The sequence below is a fragment of the Camelus bactrianus genome, chromosome 6, assembly GCF_048773025.1.
Source record: "Camelus bactrianus isolate YW-2024 breed Bactrian camel chromosome 6, ASM4877302v1, whole genome shotgun sequence".
Classification (NCBI taxonomy): Eukaryota; Metazoa; Chordata; class Mammalia; order Artiodactyla; family Camelidae; genus Camelus; species Camelus bactrianus.
The window spans coordinates 91651233-91669949 of NC_133544.1; the positions used below are offsets into that span (position 1 = coordinate 91651233).

At 47.6% G+C, this 18717-nt stretch overlaps 1 protein-coding gene across 9 annotated transcripts in view; it reads left to right on the top strand.

Moving 5' to 3' along the window:
- Positions 1–10112: 10112 nt before the first annotated feature.
- The window catches only part of MEGF11 (multiple EGF like domains 11), a 332801-nt gene continuing 324196 nt past the window's right edge, over positions 10113–18717 (top strand). For 6 of the 9 annotated variants that reach the window (XR_012507744.1, XR_012507745.1, XM_074366294.1 and 3 more), the window contains exon 1: positions 10114–10348. The gene's annotated coding sequence lies outside the window, so the exon portion shown is untranslated. Of the gene's footprint in view, positions 10349–18717 lie in introns of all 9 variants that reach the window. The other 3 variants (XM_074366296.1, XM_074366295.1, XM_074366300.1) reach the window with 1 other exon arrangement.

Sequence of the window (18717 nt, forward strand, 5' to 3'; positions counted from 1 at the left end):
GCTTTGAGGGAGGTGAAGAGGTGAAGGGATGACCAGCCTGCTCGGAACCCCCCGCGTTTCAAATCAGGCACCCTTCTGTGGCTGTTTTCTTTTCTGGTCCCCACGTCCAATACATTTTGATTCAATTTGGACGTTCTGGATTAGTGGAAGGGAATGAGGTTTAAAAGAGGTCAGCTCCATTACTCAGCGTTATTAATGATGTTGTCGGCTGTTAAAATCGCAAAAAACTAGGAAACTAATAAATTTTACATATTGAAAAATCACAAATGGATCAGGCAAATGGATAAATTCTTAAAAGTATTTAATATCTGTTAAGAGGACAGAATGATAAATTCAATATTGAAAACCAATAGCAGATTCACAATTACAGGCCATTTATCATAACCAACCACACGGACAGCCTCTTACTGCACGGAGCCCAGTGTGATTCATAAGCAGAGACCCGGAACAAGTCCATATGAAACGAGAAATAAATCTGCTTTCCGTATTGGAAACTTATTTCCATCTCCTATCTTTATTGCCAACAATAATGTTAGCTTTCAAGAACAAATTGTTACACATTAAACCCATGCATAATGAGCCCAATTGAGTCAAAAACTTCCTTAAAAAGAGCTTTAAATTATTCCAAATTGGGTTATTAGCTTTAACTCTAATTCCTCTGGGAGAGCCCACCAATCTTAGAGTAAGTTTCAGCACTTAACCAGACCGTTCGTCTCACAGGTTGGGCCCCAAGTTTCTGGATTTGTTTTCTCCTCTTTCTCCCCTACCTCCCCTGAAGAATTAACACCGTCGGGCTAAAGAACAAACATAAGACTAACAGATGTGTTAAGCAAATTGCAAGAACATTGCCAGTTACATGTTTGATTTCAAGATGAGTGATTCTGCATTCTTTGACTCTTTGAATGGAATGATTTGAATTCAGACCTTTGCATGTTAACGCCCAGGACAGCAGCTCAAAGTTTTGATCTCTACACATCCTGGGATCAACTGACAGGGAGGTGACTTGGCTGTGACATCTCTCATAACACTTACTGCTTGGGCTGACCCAGCTGACATGACTCTAATCAAGACACAGGATGGATATTTTTTTTCAGTTTTTTTTTTCTCCCTGATTTCAAGAATGAGGCACTCAAATGTAGAAAATTTAGAATGTGTGGGGGGAAACAATCCTAACCTCCTGATGGAGGCTGCTGGTTAATTACATTTTGACGTGTGCCTTTTCCACTTTGTTTTTGTTTTACTGTGCATTTTTTCTTCACACAGTTTAGATTTTATATACATATACACACAATTTTCTATCCTATGCCATAGTAATTTTAATGGTCATATAATACTCTGTTGTTTTACCGTGAACCCTGTCCCTAATGTTGGGCTCCTAGGTCACTTCCATCTTTTTTCTCTATTATAAATAACATTGTAATAATCATCTTTGTGCATGCATATTTGGGTGAATTTCTGATGATTTCTGTAAGATTTGTTCCCAGAAATCTCATTACTGATGCGTGTCAACTTTTTTTTGATATATAATAAGGATAAAAAGATAATTTTATGTAAACCCCTCATTCCTGATTTTTTAAATTGTACAGGTTGCAGCCACAGCCTAGAAGTTAAAATCATGGGCTTTGAGGTCAGATCCATCTGCGTTCAAGTTCTAGGTCTGCTACACATTAGCTGGGAGACTTAACCACTCAGAACTTCTATTGCCCCATCTGTAAAGTGGGCATTATGATTCCTACATCTCAGGGTTGTTGTGGAGAGAAAATGTGACAATGCTTATCAGGTGCTTAGCACAGCGCTCCCTGACACATGGTAAACGCTCCACAAAAGGCAGATAGTATTGGTCTTTATTCATTTTTTTGGTGACAGAATATTATGCTATATGTCTTTATAACATCTATAACATGTATGTAAAGACATCATTTAGTTTTAAACACTTTAAGCTTTAACAATAGTCTCCATTATCTTCAGAATAAGATTCTAACTTGCTATCAGTCCAAATCAGAGCCCAGCTCACCTGTCTCACCTTTTTCTCTCCTTTCCCCTGCAGTGACGTTTGCTCCAGCTGCCGGTGACAAGTATCCTTCATGACTGCGCCGTATGCTTCCGATTACTGTGCCCATATCACTTCTCTCTCTAGCCTGTCCTTTCCCTGCGTCTCGCTGTTTATGAGACTCTACTCACCGACTGAGGCTCAGCTCAGGCATCACCATGTCTGTCAAGTCTTCCCTGATACCTCCGCAAGCAAGACGCATTATGTTTGTCCTCCACGCTCTTGTAGCACCTCGTGCAGACCTGTCTCTGTTGCAGAATGTCTCTGTCTCACATGTTACAGGAGGTAAGTGTGTTTCAGCCTTTCCCACTAAACTGGGAAGCTCAATAAAGGTCAAGATCACGTCTTATTAATCTTGGTTTTCTTTAGCGCCTATTACAGTACCTGACACAATAGAAGAACTCAATAAAAATTTGTTAAATGTAAGTGGGTTTGATCAAAGAAATTCATGAATGGCATTTAAAGGCAAATTGAATTTCAACTGAATTGAAAGCTGATTGGACTTTAATTTTTTATTTACCGAGGGATCTTAAATACAAATGCATTTTGTGCAATTGTGAAGCCTTTTCTAAGCCTTGAAATACTTCATGCTATTTGCAAAGCGTTTCTAGGCAAATTATTGAGGTTTAAAAATGTGCAAGGAATTTCAGAGGGCCCTGTATAAACATATATCAGAGTATCTCATGGGAGACCACAGAATGTATTCATTATATGGCTGGGGACCCTGAAGCCCAGGAAAGAGAGACCATTGAGTTATGAGGACCTGAATTTCCTGCCTAAACTTAGATAATATGGTAAAGCTGAATTTTAAAACAGGCTTCATATTGACTCTACACACCACTTAACTAGCCCAGTAAAATATCTGGGTTGTGGCTAATTGACAAGTGCTATCATCATCATTATTTTTGTCTGTTTGGCTCAGCGCTGGCTCTCCAGTACCTAGATCGTGCTTGGCACATCATAGGCACTCAATCAGTATTTGCCAAATGACCCAATAAATCAGCCATCACATTTGGTATGACCCAATCTCAGCCACTTGGGTTTGTTTAGTTCAACCTGACAAATCTTTATAGAGTACTTTCTACGTTCTAGATGCTTTGCCAAGGTGCTGAGGGTATGAAGATGAATAGCCTAGGGTTCCTGTCTTCACGATCTCAAAGTCCAGTGTAGAAAGCAGACACATCCCAGATAAATGCAGTATGCTGAGGATAGTGATAAGGGGGGGATCTATGCAGTGGGTGCCAGGAAAACCAGAGGAAGGGTGCTCCGTCCTGCCCAGGCTCTTCAAAGAAGACTTCCTAGGGGAGACTATGCCCGAGTTGCCTTGTGGGATGAGTGAGTTAGGCTGAAGAAAGATGGAATTCCATTCATGGCATTCCAAACAGAGGAGACATCACTAGCAAAGATACAAGTATGACATCTCATTCATTAACTCATCTCATCAGCATTCATCGATGGCCTATTATGTTCCAGGCATTGTTCTAGGTGCTGGATATATGGCGGCAAACAAAGCAAAGTCCCTTCCCATGTGGGCTTATGTCCTACTGGACACAGGGCCCACAAACATTTCAGCATTGCTGAAGGATCAAGTACAGAGCAGGGAGTGGTGTCAAGGAAGCTGAGGAGGAGGAGGGCAGCTTGTTTTATGTGGAAGAGTTGAGTTGATACCTTTCCTGCTTCACAAAGCATCCGAGGCACTTATACAAAGCTAAGGATTTGCCAATTTAATTCCACTGGGAAGGAATCCCAGACCCCCTCCTTCATCTGCTTCCCCCAAAGTCTCTTGCTGGCAACAGTACTGGAGAAAAGAGGCTGCTCCTAGACCCTGTGTGCTCCTAGAAATCCCCTTAGGTTGATTCAGGAATTGGGCTGTGACTCAAAGCAGTGAATGGAGAGCCTGGTACATAGTTTGTTGAATGAAAACATGATGGTAATGACTTTATCTGTAAAACGAAAAGAGTGGCTAATCTCTTTGAGCTTTGACTTGAACCTAAGAATGAGTGGCATTATGAGCTTCCTGGAAAGTAAGATGGTTCCTACACCAACCCCCTGCTCAACTCAAGCCAAAGGATAAAAAGTCACAGGTAAAAACCATGTGCCTTTATATCCAAGTCCAATCATCCATCCACCCATCCAAGCATCCATCCAGGTCCTACTGTCCATCCAACCAGCCAGCATGGCTCAGCACTGTGCCAGACACTGGACATACTGAAATGACTTTATGGAATTTACCATCCAATTCACTACAGTCAAATGACAGTGATAAAGGTGCTAACTGAAGTAAGTAAACAGGTAGGGTGAGGGGGCCATGGAAGGCCATGTCAACAAGCAGACTTTTAAATGATGAGACTGGAGTTTGCCAAGCTTGGGAGAAAATGGGAAAGACATTCAGGCTCTGAGAACAGCAGGAGTACAATCAGGGGGCCCAGAACACTATGTTGAATTCAGGACATGCAGGTAAACTGAGGGGGCAAAACCCACAAAGGGACCAGCAAGACCTCCCAGGCAGGGCCATTGCCTTTCCGCTTTAGTGCTTCTGTAAAACAGCTTGCTTCTAGGAAAATGAAACTTACCCCTAAAATTCCATTGGTTCCCAAAAGCTGATTGGTCCATTTCTAACACCTCATTTGCATATGGCATGAACTCAGTGGAAACCTAAAACCCTATAAAAGCCTGTGTAAACCTACAGACCGGGTCCAGAGCTTGGAGTGTTAACTCCTCTGGGCTTGCCGGTGTAATAAACTTGAGTTCTTCAACCCTCCAAATGTGGCTTGATGGGATTCAGGTGCTGTAAAAAAACGGGTGTGGCTATCAAGTAGGATGTAAAGGTTGGCAGATTACTGAAGATGGGGAGAGAGGTACGTGGTTAGAGGTGTACTCTTCCCAATTATCTGTTACAAATAAAATTAAAACACTCCAGTTACCAAGAAGTATGATAACACTGACTTCAGCTAGTGGTTTTTTCTCTACCAGACGGTTTTATTGTCGTTACTGTTCTTCTGGCAGCCTTTATTTACATTTGCTCTGAACCCCAAATCAAAGCAAATCAGAATACGACAAAGGTGTGTGGGTGAGATGAGTTATTAGGTGGAGAATGCATTTGCTCTCTTTTGTAAGTAAGCAGTTTATATCCTGCTGGGCTGCAGACTGCTGTGACATAAGGACTATTTCCAGTGATTTAACTTTGGCCCCTAACAAACCACATCTTATAACTACTTATTACCCCAGATAGCACCAGTGATATAGCTGTAACTTACGAAAAATCTGCACATATGGATATGCTAAGTTCATTCATTGATTTCCAGAATCTCAAATCCTCCAAGGATTTTCATGAACCGCCATGCCTCAGAAAGCTTCGTTTTGCATCTGATTCTCTTATTTCAGGAAAAAAAAGATTCAGAGATTCATGTTGCTTGTCTCCAGTGCACAAAGCAGGGTTCCCTCTCTCGGACAAATTGGTCTTGGACAAAGTATGCCACATAAATTGCTTCCAGATCATCTTGTGCCTGTGGAGGGACTAACGGCTTAAGACAAGATGCATTTCACAGCGTCCTATTTGGTTTATTTTCCCGGTAAACATGGAAGAAAGAGGACAAGACACCCAATCTGAGTTTGCCTGGATGCAAGGAAATTCAGCGTCCAAATGCCACATTTCTTGGGGCTGCATAATAATCTCTAACAGTGGAGCATCATAACAAATAGGAGTGTAATAACTTCAAGATGATAACCTATAATTTAAATAAACCCATGAAAATGCAGAATTCTGAGGTCTCCAGCACTAGCCTCTGAGAATGAGTCACAAACTCAATTCCCAATTCAAAGCAATTGGCACTTCTGACGTTTATGCGTAAATAGATCTCAGCCAGTCTCATTAAATATTCAATCCATATTCAAAGTTATTAAATATTGAACATGATTTAATAAATACTACCAAGTTAATCAAGGCTTCGATTGGTGGTTGTGGGTTCATAAAAAGCTCGTGAAAAGAGTCATTCCACTTGAGTTTCTCCTGATTCTCTACCTCCCTCCCCCGTTTTTAAGCAAGTGCAGGAGTTGTATTATATGCGTGTGCAGGCGGTTGGGGTTGTGTGGGTGTGTACGTAGGTGTGTTGGGTTGTTCTCTCTTAGAAATGTGTGTGCTGGGCAGGATTGTTGTGCATGGGTACATCTGAGGATGTGCTGGGTGGACCGTGTCAGTGTGTGTTATGGGAGCAGATGGAACGCTGCTGAGTTCCCTTTAATCCTGTCTGCTCCACCATTTCTTCTTTGCACCTTGTCAGTGGCTAGGATGCGAGGATCTGACGGTCCCCTACACAGTTCTTTGGAAGTATCCAAAGGCTGCGCTTTCTCAGGGCTGTGAAAGTGTAGACTTGGTGGTTTGCTCGCCTTCCCCTGGCCCCAGTCCTGCAGTGAGAAATACTAGAACTTTAAGGAAAGAGTTTTGAACAGGCTTGAGTTCAAACTTGGGTTTTGTCACTTTCTGGCTGTGTGGCCTGGGGGAAGTTACCCTCTTGGACCCTCAGTTTCCCCTTTTTGAGAGGGGGATAATAATGCCTGCTGTACAGCATTGTTGACAGTTCTAAATGAGACCACGTACAGACCTTATTAATACATTGTAAGCATTTTACTTATTCTTTTTACAAGGCAAGGCCCGATGCGAGGCTTTGTAATAAACGTGAAGGCTAAGTAAGACCCCAAATCCCTCAGAGTCTGATGGGAAGACAGACAATTTCTCAAGTGCTGTAATATATCAGGTTTCACTTGAGGAGCTGGTAAGATCCTATAAGCTCCAAAATCTCTCCACCACTCCGCAGATTCCAGCCATCTCTGGTGTGTGCGCTGGATGCTTGTCCCTGGGGCTTTGAGCCGGAGCTCTGAAGGAAGAGGGAGGGGGAAAGGTGATCCCCGAGCAGGGAAAGGAAGGCGAGGGAAGGAAAACAGAGGGAATTTCCTGCACACTTGAGCAAGGGAAATGTGTGGACCCCACTGGTCTGAGCCTGGACATTCTGTCCAGCGTCCTAGCCTTCTGACAATTGACTTCAGAGAAGGAGGTGGTCCTCTGATCTTGGTCACCAGAATTTGGCCTTCTCACCTCCCATCCCTGTCCAGGCTGATGTGTGTGGAGCTGGAGATGGAGCTGGGCTTCAGACGCCATCTCACTGGAGAAGAGACACTCTGAAGCTCTACGTACTGTCTGTGTGACCCTTATTCTCTCTGAGCCTTGGTTTCCTCCTCTGTAAGATGGGGACAATAACAGTGCATACCCCATTATCCTTCCCATTTTGCAGATGAGAACCCTGAGGCATAGAGAAATGAGGTAATCTGCTCAAGGTCACATAGCTAACAAGTGGTGGGGCCAGTATTTGAACTCAGGCAGATGCTTCCAGGGCTCCTCTGTTTTAATGTCTTCTTGCCCCAGTTAGAGTGTAAGCTTTTAGAGAGCAAGGCTTATAACTTAAAATAGTGGACTTTTGTCTCAGATTATGCCTTCAGATGAGTATCCTGGTCCTAGATGTTTCATAACTTCCAAAATAAACTTGTTGCAGTGGGGTTGAACATTATACAGCAATAGGATGTGCGAAGCAGTGCTTCCCGTAAGTGGGCTCTCGGGGACTGGCAAATGAATGATGGATAGCCGGTTCCAACGTGACCCCGAGCCGACCCTCAGAGATGTTTGCTAAAAGTGTTCCTGGCTCTGTTGGGACATGTGTCCTTGGCGGTCTGCCAGCTGGGTGGAGAAGGTGCAGCTTTATAGATCCGTGTGGCTTTTTAGAGTATGGCGGAAAACCAGGCACTCCTCAGCCCAGCGTGGAGGGGGCCGGTCACCCCCGGCCCTGCAGTCCACACCTGGCAGTGTGGGAGTGAGTGGGAGCGAGCTGGCCCAGTGGGCTGCTTCCCATGCATTTGCTCGTTGAGGAGGGTGGAATGGTTATCCACGAAGAACCTGTTAGAACTGATGTTTGAGAAGGTGGGAGTTGCAACTTATAATCCAAAAAGGAACTGTAGAGACGTAGAAAAGATATTCAAAAACCTACCTTGTATGATATTAGTTGCTAACAGTTCTCAAGTGCTACTGTGTGCAGTGTTTGGTTTATTTCTCACAGTACCGCTATCATTCTCATTTTACTGATAGGGAAACTGAGGTTAGAGAGGTTAAGTGGCTGTCCAGTGTCACAGTTAATGTGGTGGAGCAGGAATACAAACCCAGAAAGTTAGAACCCATTCTCTTAACCTTTGGCATCTCCGATACCCCAAAATGACAGTGCCTCAGAGCTGGAGAAACCCTTAGAGAACATCCATTTCAAACTCTTCATAGTCAGGTGGAAAAACAGAAGGCCAGGGAGGGGCAGTGATGGACCAAGGTGACACAGCTGGTTGGTGACAGCCCTAAGATTTGACTGCATGACCCAGAGAGTGAGTGCCTCCTTGAATTTTGTGCCTTAGGTGTGTCTCACTGGCTTCAACGTAGTCCTAGCCCCGACAAGATGCTTCTTCTGATTGTGTGGCGTGAACAGCAGAGGGCCAGGCATGGGTTTATTGATTCAATTTGCTGTCCCCAAGGCAAGGAACTCTATGGGACATTTGCATGGGGTTTTGCCAATATCCCAAGGTAGGTTTCTACTCAGGGGTTGGATAGAGATTCTGTTTCTAGTTGGTACCAAAGGACAGTGCTGAAGGGGGACAAACTGGTTTCAGCAGTTAGGGATGAAACTAGGAGGATCATGGTCCTGTCTTGACAAAGTAGGGCTGCAGAATGGATCCCTCTGGGCTGGAACGGGGAAGTGCCAGGAAAAGCTTCTAGGGGTGGGACTTGCCCCATCAGACCCGGAATGAAGTCCATTATCAATGGTTGACCAGAGAAGGCTAGGTGCTCAGACACATGCGCAGACATGCATTTCCCAAAGCCTCAGATAACATATCTGCTTTATTCGCAGAAGTTTTATTCTCTTGAGGTGTGTACACACCTTTCCCCAAGTCTGGGCCTTCCTGCTCTTGTAGTTCAAGGAGAAAAGGAGACAAACCACATAAGCAAAGCACCCTGCTGCTACTCCATCCTTGACAAGCAGGAGTAGTCAGTAAGCCCCTTTGTCACTTCCAAGCCAGATCCTCCCCCTCTTCCTGGCTCAGCCCCCTTCTAGGAACATTGTGGGGGTAATGAAGTGGCCTAAGGTGCTGTGGGAGGGAGAAGACTTCCTCCCAGTGGCCTTGGGGGCTTGTGACTTGGGCCAGGCAGAGAGGCTGGAAGAAGTGGATGGGCCCCCGGCACCTGGAATTTCCAGGGTAGCAGGGGAGCCTTTCCCAGGCTTCCAGAACAGTGATGGTCTAGGCCCTGCCTCTGGAGTAGACCTCAGCAAGGCAAGTCCTTGCTGTCTTCTCTCTGAGCCTCAGTTTCCTCATCTTACCAGGCACGGCTCAGCCCCGCTGGCCCAGGGCCCTGACATTCTGAGTTCTTGGCTTTCTTGCCTTTCTCCCCTGTCCAACTGTTTCCCAAGCCTTCGTCTCCAGCCCCGGCCTATCCCTCTCTGTCCCTCAGCCTGTTACCAGCACATCCCCTGGGCTTCCCTTGACCCCTGTCGGGGATCCCCCATCCGGAGCAGGAGCAGCAGGAAGGAGGCTGTACTCGGGCCACTCTCACCCATCCGAAGGAACAGGGATGCGAGAGGAGAGCAGAGACGGGAAAAGGTTAAAAGGAGGAGAAAAAAAGACAACAAAAACAAATTAAAAGAAAAGAAAAGAGAAGAAAAATGGTTAGAAGGAGGAGAAAATAGCAAACAGAGAGGGGCTAGAGACAGAAAAGAGGAAACGGAGAGAAACGAGTGAAAGAACATAGGGAGGTGACAAGAGACGCTGGGAAAGGTTGAACTGGAGAAAAAGGAAACCAAAGGAAAGCTGCAGAGAGGGACTGAAAGATAACAAAAAGAGCAAGCGAGCGAGCGAGCAGGGTCTGAAAGGACCGAAGAGGGAGAAGGAAAAAAAAAAGACGGGGTGGGGGGTGGGGGATGGAGGGAGGGAGCTGCGAGCAGGGAGGAGGCAGGCTGGGAGGGAACGAGAGAGGGAGGGACTGAGGGACGGAGCGGGTGGGGGCTGCTGGCTCGGCGGCGGCAGCAGCAGCTTCCGCGGCTCCAGCCGCCCGCCGGCTCGCTCTCTCGCTCGCGGTGCCCGCCGCCCGCCGCCCGCCGCCCGACTCTGGGCTGCCCGCAGCTCCGGCTCCTGCCCGCCGCTCCGGCGCGGCTCGGGCTCCGGACCACAGGACTGCGAACGGCCGGCTGAGCCCCGGGCGTGCCGCTCGCGAAGCAGGTAGGTGGCTGGGCGGGGACGGCGAGGACGCGGAGCCCTGGAGCACTGAGGGGCTCAGGGAGTCGGGGGTCGGGGGTTCTGATCCCGGGGAGGGGGCTTTGCACCCCCGCGACTAACTTTCCACCGGTTCCGTGGATCCCCGCTGCCCTGCCGGGGTCTGGGCTGCGGAAGCCGAGTTTGGCGCGGGAGGAGGAGGAGGAGGTGAGCGCCGGGAAAACGCGAAGGGGTCCGGGCCGGACGTGGGGCGCCTCGGCGTGGGCAGGCGAGGGCTCTCTGGCCGCAGTCGGGACGCAGCGCCCGCGGCGGGGGAAGACCCGAGCGCAGCGGCGCGGCGCAGCATTCTCAGGGAGGGCGCCCGCCCGCCCCTCAGTCTGGGGACTCCCACCCTCGAGCCGCCCCGTGCGCGCCAGGTCCGGCCGCAGAGACTGCGGGGCGCGGCCAGGTCTCCCGCGGTGGCCAGCGGTGCGCCTCGCCGCCGCCGAGCCCCGGCCGGTGCCGTGCGCACTTTTGCATTTTGGAAGCGGGAACGTACTTCCTTTCTTTCTCATCTCGTCGCCCCGACTCTCCTCAGGGAAGTCTGGGACTCCCGACATTTGGGTCGACTCCCCGGACGTCCCTCCAGCCCTCGGCGGCGACCTCTGCTCCCGAAGTTAAGAGGAGCGAGTCACTTCCAGTGCGCGCCTGGAGCGCGGTCCCGAAGTTCCCAACTTCTCGCCCACCCTTGGGCGGTGGTGTTGGTGGTGTTGGAGGTCGGGGAGTGGTTGGTGGTTGTGGCCCCTTGGAGCCGTGGAGCACAGCCGCTTTCCTCCTGGACTGGGTTAATTTTGCTAATATGTTAGAAAAAAATACGACTAAAATGTGCAAAATCCTTCGTCGCGGGGTCAAGGTCCGTGAGAGGGACGGAGCTCTCACCCGACCGAAACCTAGGAGCGCAGAGCCTCAGTTTGACCGTTCCCCGAGCCCCTGAGCTCTGGCTTTTAATCCCGGACCTAGACTCCCCGGCTCCATCCTTCGGTCGCCGCTTCTCGGGATCCGTCCCCGCTAGCCCACGCTGCGAGGCCGGTCTGACGCCCTCTTATGTGGTCGTGTTCCCTAGAGAAATATTTCAGAGTGGCTTCGCGTCAGGATCTCCCGCTCCGTCCCCACTCCCCCGGGAACACAGAGAGCAGGGCCTCCAGCAGGTTGGAGGAGGTCTTTGGGTCGTTTGGGCTTCCGGCCGTTCTTAGCTCGCCGTGACCAAGGTACTCTAGTCCGGGCATCAGCGCCCCTTCCGCCCTCTGCTGGGAAAGCAGGGGTTAATGCCCCGGCCAGGTGGTGGCGAGCGAAGGTTGGCCGGGGCTTTCGCCGCCTGCCGGGGACGCGCGTCCTCTTGCTCCTGGAGTCCGGGAGGCCGGATTCTCAGCCCCAAGCGGCTTCCGCAGAGCCAGCGAGACCCCGGCTTCGCAGCCCTCTTTGTTGGTGTGCTGTTGGAGAGGTTCTCTTGAAAGGTTTAGAGAAGGTTTAGTGGGACCGAGAGATGGGGGCTTTGTGGAGAGAGTCCCTCGGCCCTTGCCCCCTGCCGTTTAGGCGGGGTCCCGCGAGGGCGCTGAGTCGACCATCTACGAGCACTCCAACCTCAGCTCCTTTGGCGGGTTTTCCTTGGTGCGCACCACGCACCAGCTCTCTCCGTTGCTCACATGTTGTTTAAGCCGCTGGCAATTCAGGGTCCACGACTGCAGTCTCCACCGCTTACTCCCATCTCACAGAACAGCAGGTGGAGACCCAGGGAAGTGAAAGGATTCGCTTAGAGCTGCTTAGGAGTGGAAGAGAATGTAAACCAGGTCTCCGAACTCCTAGTTCAGGGCTTTTTCTAGTACTCTTTGCTGTCCTAACCACTTTCTCAGCATGTGGCAAGTGTTCCCAGCCAGGCGGCTCTACGCCCTTTGCAGGCTGGAGGACTGGGTGCGTGTGAAGTCAGAGTTAGAGGACTGACTGGCCTCTTGTTAGGTGCTGTGCTGTGATCATTTCCCAGGGTAAATCATTTAGGTGAGAGTTTGTTGCAAACTATTCCTGTGCCTGATCTGAAGTCTGGAGGTAAAGAGAGCTCTTAAGACGGCCCCCACCCATAAAGTGCAACCCACAGGGAAAGAGCAGCCACTGTTTTGCAGCCAAGAGTACCTTGGCTTCTCAAGTCAAACCATGTTCAGACAGGGCAGGGTTAGGGATAGTCCCTAGAGAAGCGAGGATTTGGAATTGGCTCCTGGATAGATTTCTGACTGAGAGAAAAGGATCGTGAGCACAAGGCTTGAGTCACTAAGCGGGTGGTAGGAAAGCTCACCACAGGTTACGAGGCTGGTCCAAGGACAGCAGAGTCAGGACCAAAGGGAATTTAGCCTTTGAGCGAGAAGCACTAGGGCAGTTAGAAGACCAGCTGCTTAGAATTCAAGCCCAGCAGGCAAATATATTCAATATCTTGTAGGAACCTATAATGAGAAAGAATATGAAAAGGAGTACATGTATGTATATGTATGGCTGAAATATTATGCTGTACAACAGAAATTGACACAACATTGTAAACTGACTATGCGTCAATTAAAAAAATAAAAAAGAACTCAAGCTCAGAGCCTGGCCCAGAGGTCTTCCAGCTCTAGACCCAGGGTGAGCAATTGTCTGGGAGGTCAGCACCACATGAGCTCCAGCTGGGAGATATTCAGGCTTTTGCTTCTCCTCTTCCCTCTTCCTGTTCCCTGGCTTTCAAATATTTCTTTGCCTCTTCCCAACCATAATTTTACTTCTTTATTTTTTTAATAGCGTTGTTGGGGATTGAACCCAGGACCTTGCGTGTGCTATGCACACACTCTACCGCTGAGCGATATACCCCCATCCCCTCAACCATAACTTTTAGAATTTAGATACAAGAAGGTTTGGGGCTTACTACTGGATTTACTCTGGGCAGGGCATTTACTGTGCTAGGAATATTTTGTCAACAAACAGTTCTCGAGCTCCTACTTTGGGCCAGGCACTGGTCTAGGCCTTGGGGAGACAGGCATGAGGCAGTCAGACAGAGTCCCAGACCTCAGGATGCTGACATGCTAGGTGTCATCCTCCACAGGCTTAAAGTCCAGTTGAAGAGTGGAGGTAAATACACAAAAGAGGTCTGAAGAAGTGCTGAATCGGGACAATATAACAGAAACAGTCCTGAGCCTCCCCTCTAGTGGTTCAAGGCTCTGAGGTTAAAAATCTTGAAGCTACTGGCTATGAAATCTGGAGATTCTGTGGGCTTCCATGACCCCAGTGTCTGGTTGCCAAGGGTAACCCAGAGGCAGCTGCAATGATGACCTTAACTATGGCATTGGAAGACTGCTCTGCAGAGCTTCTACCAGTCAGAGTATGGCGGGAGGGAGCTGGTGAGTATTGGCAACTGTGATCTTGCTAGGTATCCGTAGAGACTGGTGCTGGGTAACCACGTACCTCTTAAATTCCAGCATCCACGGCTTCTTGGTGAAACTCCGTAGCCCCATTGTACAGATGGGTAAATGGAGCCCTGACTCTGCAGATTGGGACAGCTATTGAAAAAGAAGCCTAGGTGTCCTCCATCCCTGATTCCATTTACACTGGTGCTCTTACCTTTCTGTTTTGTAGATGAGGGCTTCTGAGACTTCAATGTGGAAGGCTTGTTTAAACACAGATTGCTGTGTCGTCCACCGCACCCCCCAACCCAGAGTTTTTGATTTGGTGGGTGGGTCCGCAGCAGGCCCAGTAATTTGAATTTTTAGTAAGTTCCCAGGTGAGGCTGATGTTTTTGGTCCCGGGACCACACTGAGAGAACCACTGTGGTAGAACAAGGAAAAGTGAGTGATTTTCTTGAGATTATGCAATGAGGGATCCTGGAACAAAGGCTGTAATTTAGCTCTAGGAACTCCCAGGATTTGCCTGTGTATGATCCTCTCCCCCCAGCCCCCTAGGAAGCCGTAGAATTAAAAGAATATTTTATCTTCATCAGTACACACACAGAGAGAATATATCGCAATATAATTACAGAATAAATAGGTGTCATGTGTTGGATGTAGACTCCATGCCCTGTGGCTCTGTAGGGGTTTATTATAGCAGCGTTGTAATTGAAAAGGTGTCACCCACTCCAAGAGCCCCTCATGAAACTTTCATAGCCTGGGTGGTCATTGTCCAAAAAGGCACGTCTTCTTTTAAAAGAAAGAAAGTCAGAGAGATTGCTTCTCCTGCTAACGGGACTATCTTTGTTTCATTTGACAGCAACTATGCAATGTGTTCTTAGGGGACAGAGAAAAAAATTGAACAGCCAATGTGAACAGTGGGGGGGGGGTTGGAGAAAGTCCACCTCACAGGTTTACAGCTCTGTTTGTGGAACAATTCAGAATGTGTTGAAAGTGTCCGTCTGTTTCATCTGTGTTTCTGGTGTGAAGCTGCATCTCAGCAGGAGGAAAGGAGAGTTTGTGTTTCACCTTAGCTGGTTGGGGAAATATAACAGCACATTTTATCCCCTATGTGTTAATTAGGCCCAAAAGAAAAGAACCATAAAAGAGTTGTTCTCCTAAATGCTGGCATTTTTCATCTGGATTCTATTTATTGATTATTTTACAGTCGAGAAGGAGCAAAAATCTATGTTTTTATAGCAAATAAAGCTGGCTGCAGTAATTATGTAGGCTCAACATGTCTGTTCTGGAGCAGGAAGTTGGAATTCAGCCTGACTCTCAAACATTTGGGTGAGATCTAATTGAGAAAGACATTTTTCAAACAACAAATATTTAGGAGTGCGGAGTTTGGCTGATGGTCTCCCTGGGCAAGTGCAAGTCCCTTGCTTTTAGTTTGATCCTTAGAGGTTGGGGGAGGCGATGGGGAAGAACCTGGTTGGTTGAGACTACAGTCATGTGAGGCTGAAACTTTGAGATAATCAGTGAGGCTGAGTAAAGGGAAGGAAGATGCCTTCAGGGAATATATTGCCTGTAACTGGTGGGCAAAGGCAGAATCAGTTAATCAAATTATTGAGTGTCCAGTCTTGGGAAAGGCACAGTGAGGGCAGGGACCAGGACTTGTACTTGTTCTGTATCTCCCATAATGCTTGCCTCAGGCACCTGTAGTGACAAGAGCCCTTGACTGGAATGGGTATCAGTCAGAGCTGCAAGTAGCAGAAAACGTGAACTCCACTGGCTGAAACAATAAGGCCCTTAGTACCTCCCGTTACAACAGGTGTGGGCTACCTGCCCCAAGCTTGGTTCTTATGGTGGTTTGACGGCATCATCCAAGATCCAGATTCTTTTCATCTTTTTCTTGGTCTCAAGGTCACAAGATGGCTGCAACAGTTCCGGGCATTGCACCCTTAGAATAATATGCAGAGGCAGAGAAGCCAGGAAGCGAGCCTTTACCAGAAGCCCCTCAGTGGACTTTCCCTTGTGTCTCATTGGCTGAAATTGTGAGTCACGTGTTCAGGCATGACCCAGCCACAGGCAAGGGAAGGACACCATCGTACTTGGCCTAGGATAATCTTGATTTATGTGTTGGGCCTCAGAGAGGGAAAAAATTAGGATGCTTTTGGAAAAAAGAAAGGAGCAGCCCAAAGTAGCTGCTATAGAGTTTAAGACCTGAGTTTCAATGCTCTCTACTTTTCAGCCCTGTGACTGACCCCAAGCGAAGTATTTCACTTCTTTGTGCCTCAGTTTGCTCATCTGTGCAACGAGGATTTATTGGGAAGATAAATCTGAATTAACTCAATAACTGCACTTGATTAGTATGCAGAGTAGAAGATTTTTGGAAGATTTGATCTCTGCCCTCAAAGAATTGTAATCTAGTGCAGAAGATGTGTGAGGACTAGACCACGTAGACTATCAAATAATCAGAGAACGGAACCAGAGAGTGAATAAATAATTATGATTTGCAGACCAACCATGGTAGGAGGAGCATGACTTCAGTGGGAGCCACAGCAGTTAGGGAAGACTTCCTGGAGGAGGTGGTTCATAGTGCATACTGGAACTCCAGCATCTTAGTGTAGATGGGTTATGAGCTCCTTCTGCACAACTTGCTGCCTCTTGCTTTCCTTTTCTCAGTGGTGAAATGGGATTGTTAGCCCAAGATGAGATCTTATTTCTACAAACAATGTCTTTGACAGTCCAAATATAGTCAGTTGCAATTCTGAGAGGCACATCACAGTGGCTTCTTTACCAGTCTTGGCATTCCCAGTTTCCACTCCTGGATGATTCAAACATCACTCAATCTCCATCTTTCATACTACATTTCAGTTGCCGATTAGATATTATTATCAATTATTATTATTATTAGGATGTCTGGCTGCCATCATAAAATCTATACACCTAAAATGAAATCTAATGTCTTCCCACCTCTCAAGCCATCTGCCCTTCTGGATTCTTCATTTTTGTTGTTGGCAGCACTGTCTTCCTGGATGCTTGGGCTCAAAACCTTAGCAACACTTCTGATGCCTGCCTCCTCCCTCTATTCCCAATATTCAAGCATTGACTTTGTTTTGTCTTCATCGTGTTTCTTGAGTACGAGTCCTCCTTCCTGGCATGAGACATGCCCTTTGTTCAGGCTCTTTCCACCTCCTGCTCTGATCTCCCAGCCCCAGGGGGACAGTGCCTGGGGGTCATGGGGACATACATGTCCTACAAGAGCTGTCTTTGGGGCTTGCAAATAAGGTCATCTGTAATTCTAGTGCAGAGGTGGCAAGAAGTCTAGAATCCTTGCTGCAGACACATTACGTTGCGTGAGCTGCCATTTCCCAGCCTCTCATACCTCCCTCCTTCAGATCATCCTAAAACATCCATTTGTTACCTTTTTTTTTCCCCACGCTACTTCCTGCATGAAGCTCAAGTCCCTCAAATGGACATCTGGAAGTCTCTACAACCTGCCTGCATCCTTTCCCCCCATCCTTACCTGCCAGGACTCAGTACTACGTCTGACTCTGCTTCAAGTTCTGCTTTTCTCTGTGTTTAAGCCAAACCACCCTTTTCTTCACCCTCTCTGTGTTAGAGCTACATCCTCATTAGACCTTCCCCGACCACAGGAGCCCATGGTGATCTTGAAGCATCGATCTCTCCTTCCCCTGAACTTCTGTAGCAATTAATGCCTACACCACAGATTCGGTACTTAGTACCATGCTCTGGAGTCATTGTTCAGCATTTTGTTGGCACATTCCTCATCTTCCCAATTGGATGTAAGACCATTGTGACCGGAGATGTGGTCGGAGTGGATCCTTTGTATCCAGTGTGGTGACCTGCAAACATGTGGCACTTCAGTGAATATTTATTGAGTTAACAATTACAGGAATGGCTAAATAAGGTCATTTACCTGAAAAGCCAGTTAATCTTTTTAAAAGTTAAAAAAATAATTTTTTTGTCTGTGGGGCAGGGAGGTAATTAGGTTTATTTATCTATTTAATGGAGGTGCTGGGGATTGAACCCATGACCTCGTGCATGCTAAGCACACTCTATGCCACTGAGCTATACCCTCCCCGCTGAAAAGCCAGTTAATCTTCACCTTTTTTTTCCCTAATCTCAATTTGGAGAAGGGACTCAATTTGATGGATGCCTGCAGGCTGCAAGCCAGGCACTACTGTGGGTGATTTTTAGGAACTGTTTTGACTCAAACTTGTAACTACCCTGTGAGGGCAGGATTATTGTTCTCATTTTACAGATGAAGATGCGGAGGCTGGGAGAGGTTAAATGACGTGCCAGGCTCACTTGGCAGCGGGAGGCAAAGCGAGGGCAAGGTCAAGTTCTTTCCTCTGTGCTGCGTTTCATACATCTTCCCGACGTCCTCCCGACCCTGTAGGTGCCCTGTTCTCCCAGTCTCTTTTCCCTACTTGCTGTGTCCCCTGCCTCCTTCTGTCTCCTGTCTCTAGTGAGACTCAGACCCTTTTTGTATACTGGGGACTTCTTAAAACACTGATATTTACCACGACTCTTTCCTGAAGACCTTCCTCTATTACGCTGAGGTTCTGATTGATCTGAACCTGGATCTGAGCCAGGTTTCCTGAACTCCTCTGCCCTTCCTTTATGACCATGCGATCCTTCGTATCCATCCACCCTTCCCTGCCACCACCCCTGTTCTGTGTCTCTGTGTCTCTGACATATCAACAGGAAGGTGGTCTGTTGGAGGTCTCTGCTCCTTCCAGGAGCTATGACTCCATTCTTGATAGCATTCTTCTTTCCTCTCATTCATTCATTTATTCATTCTGTAAATACTGATCACTGAGCACATGCTCGATAGAGCAGGGGACAAAACAAAGCCCTTGCCTACAGGGAGCTTGCATTGAAGCGAGGGGAGACAGGTGGTAAAAAATGAACACATGATATATACTTTGCACTTGCTGCAATGAAGAAAAACAGCAAGGTAAAGAGATA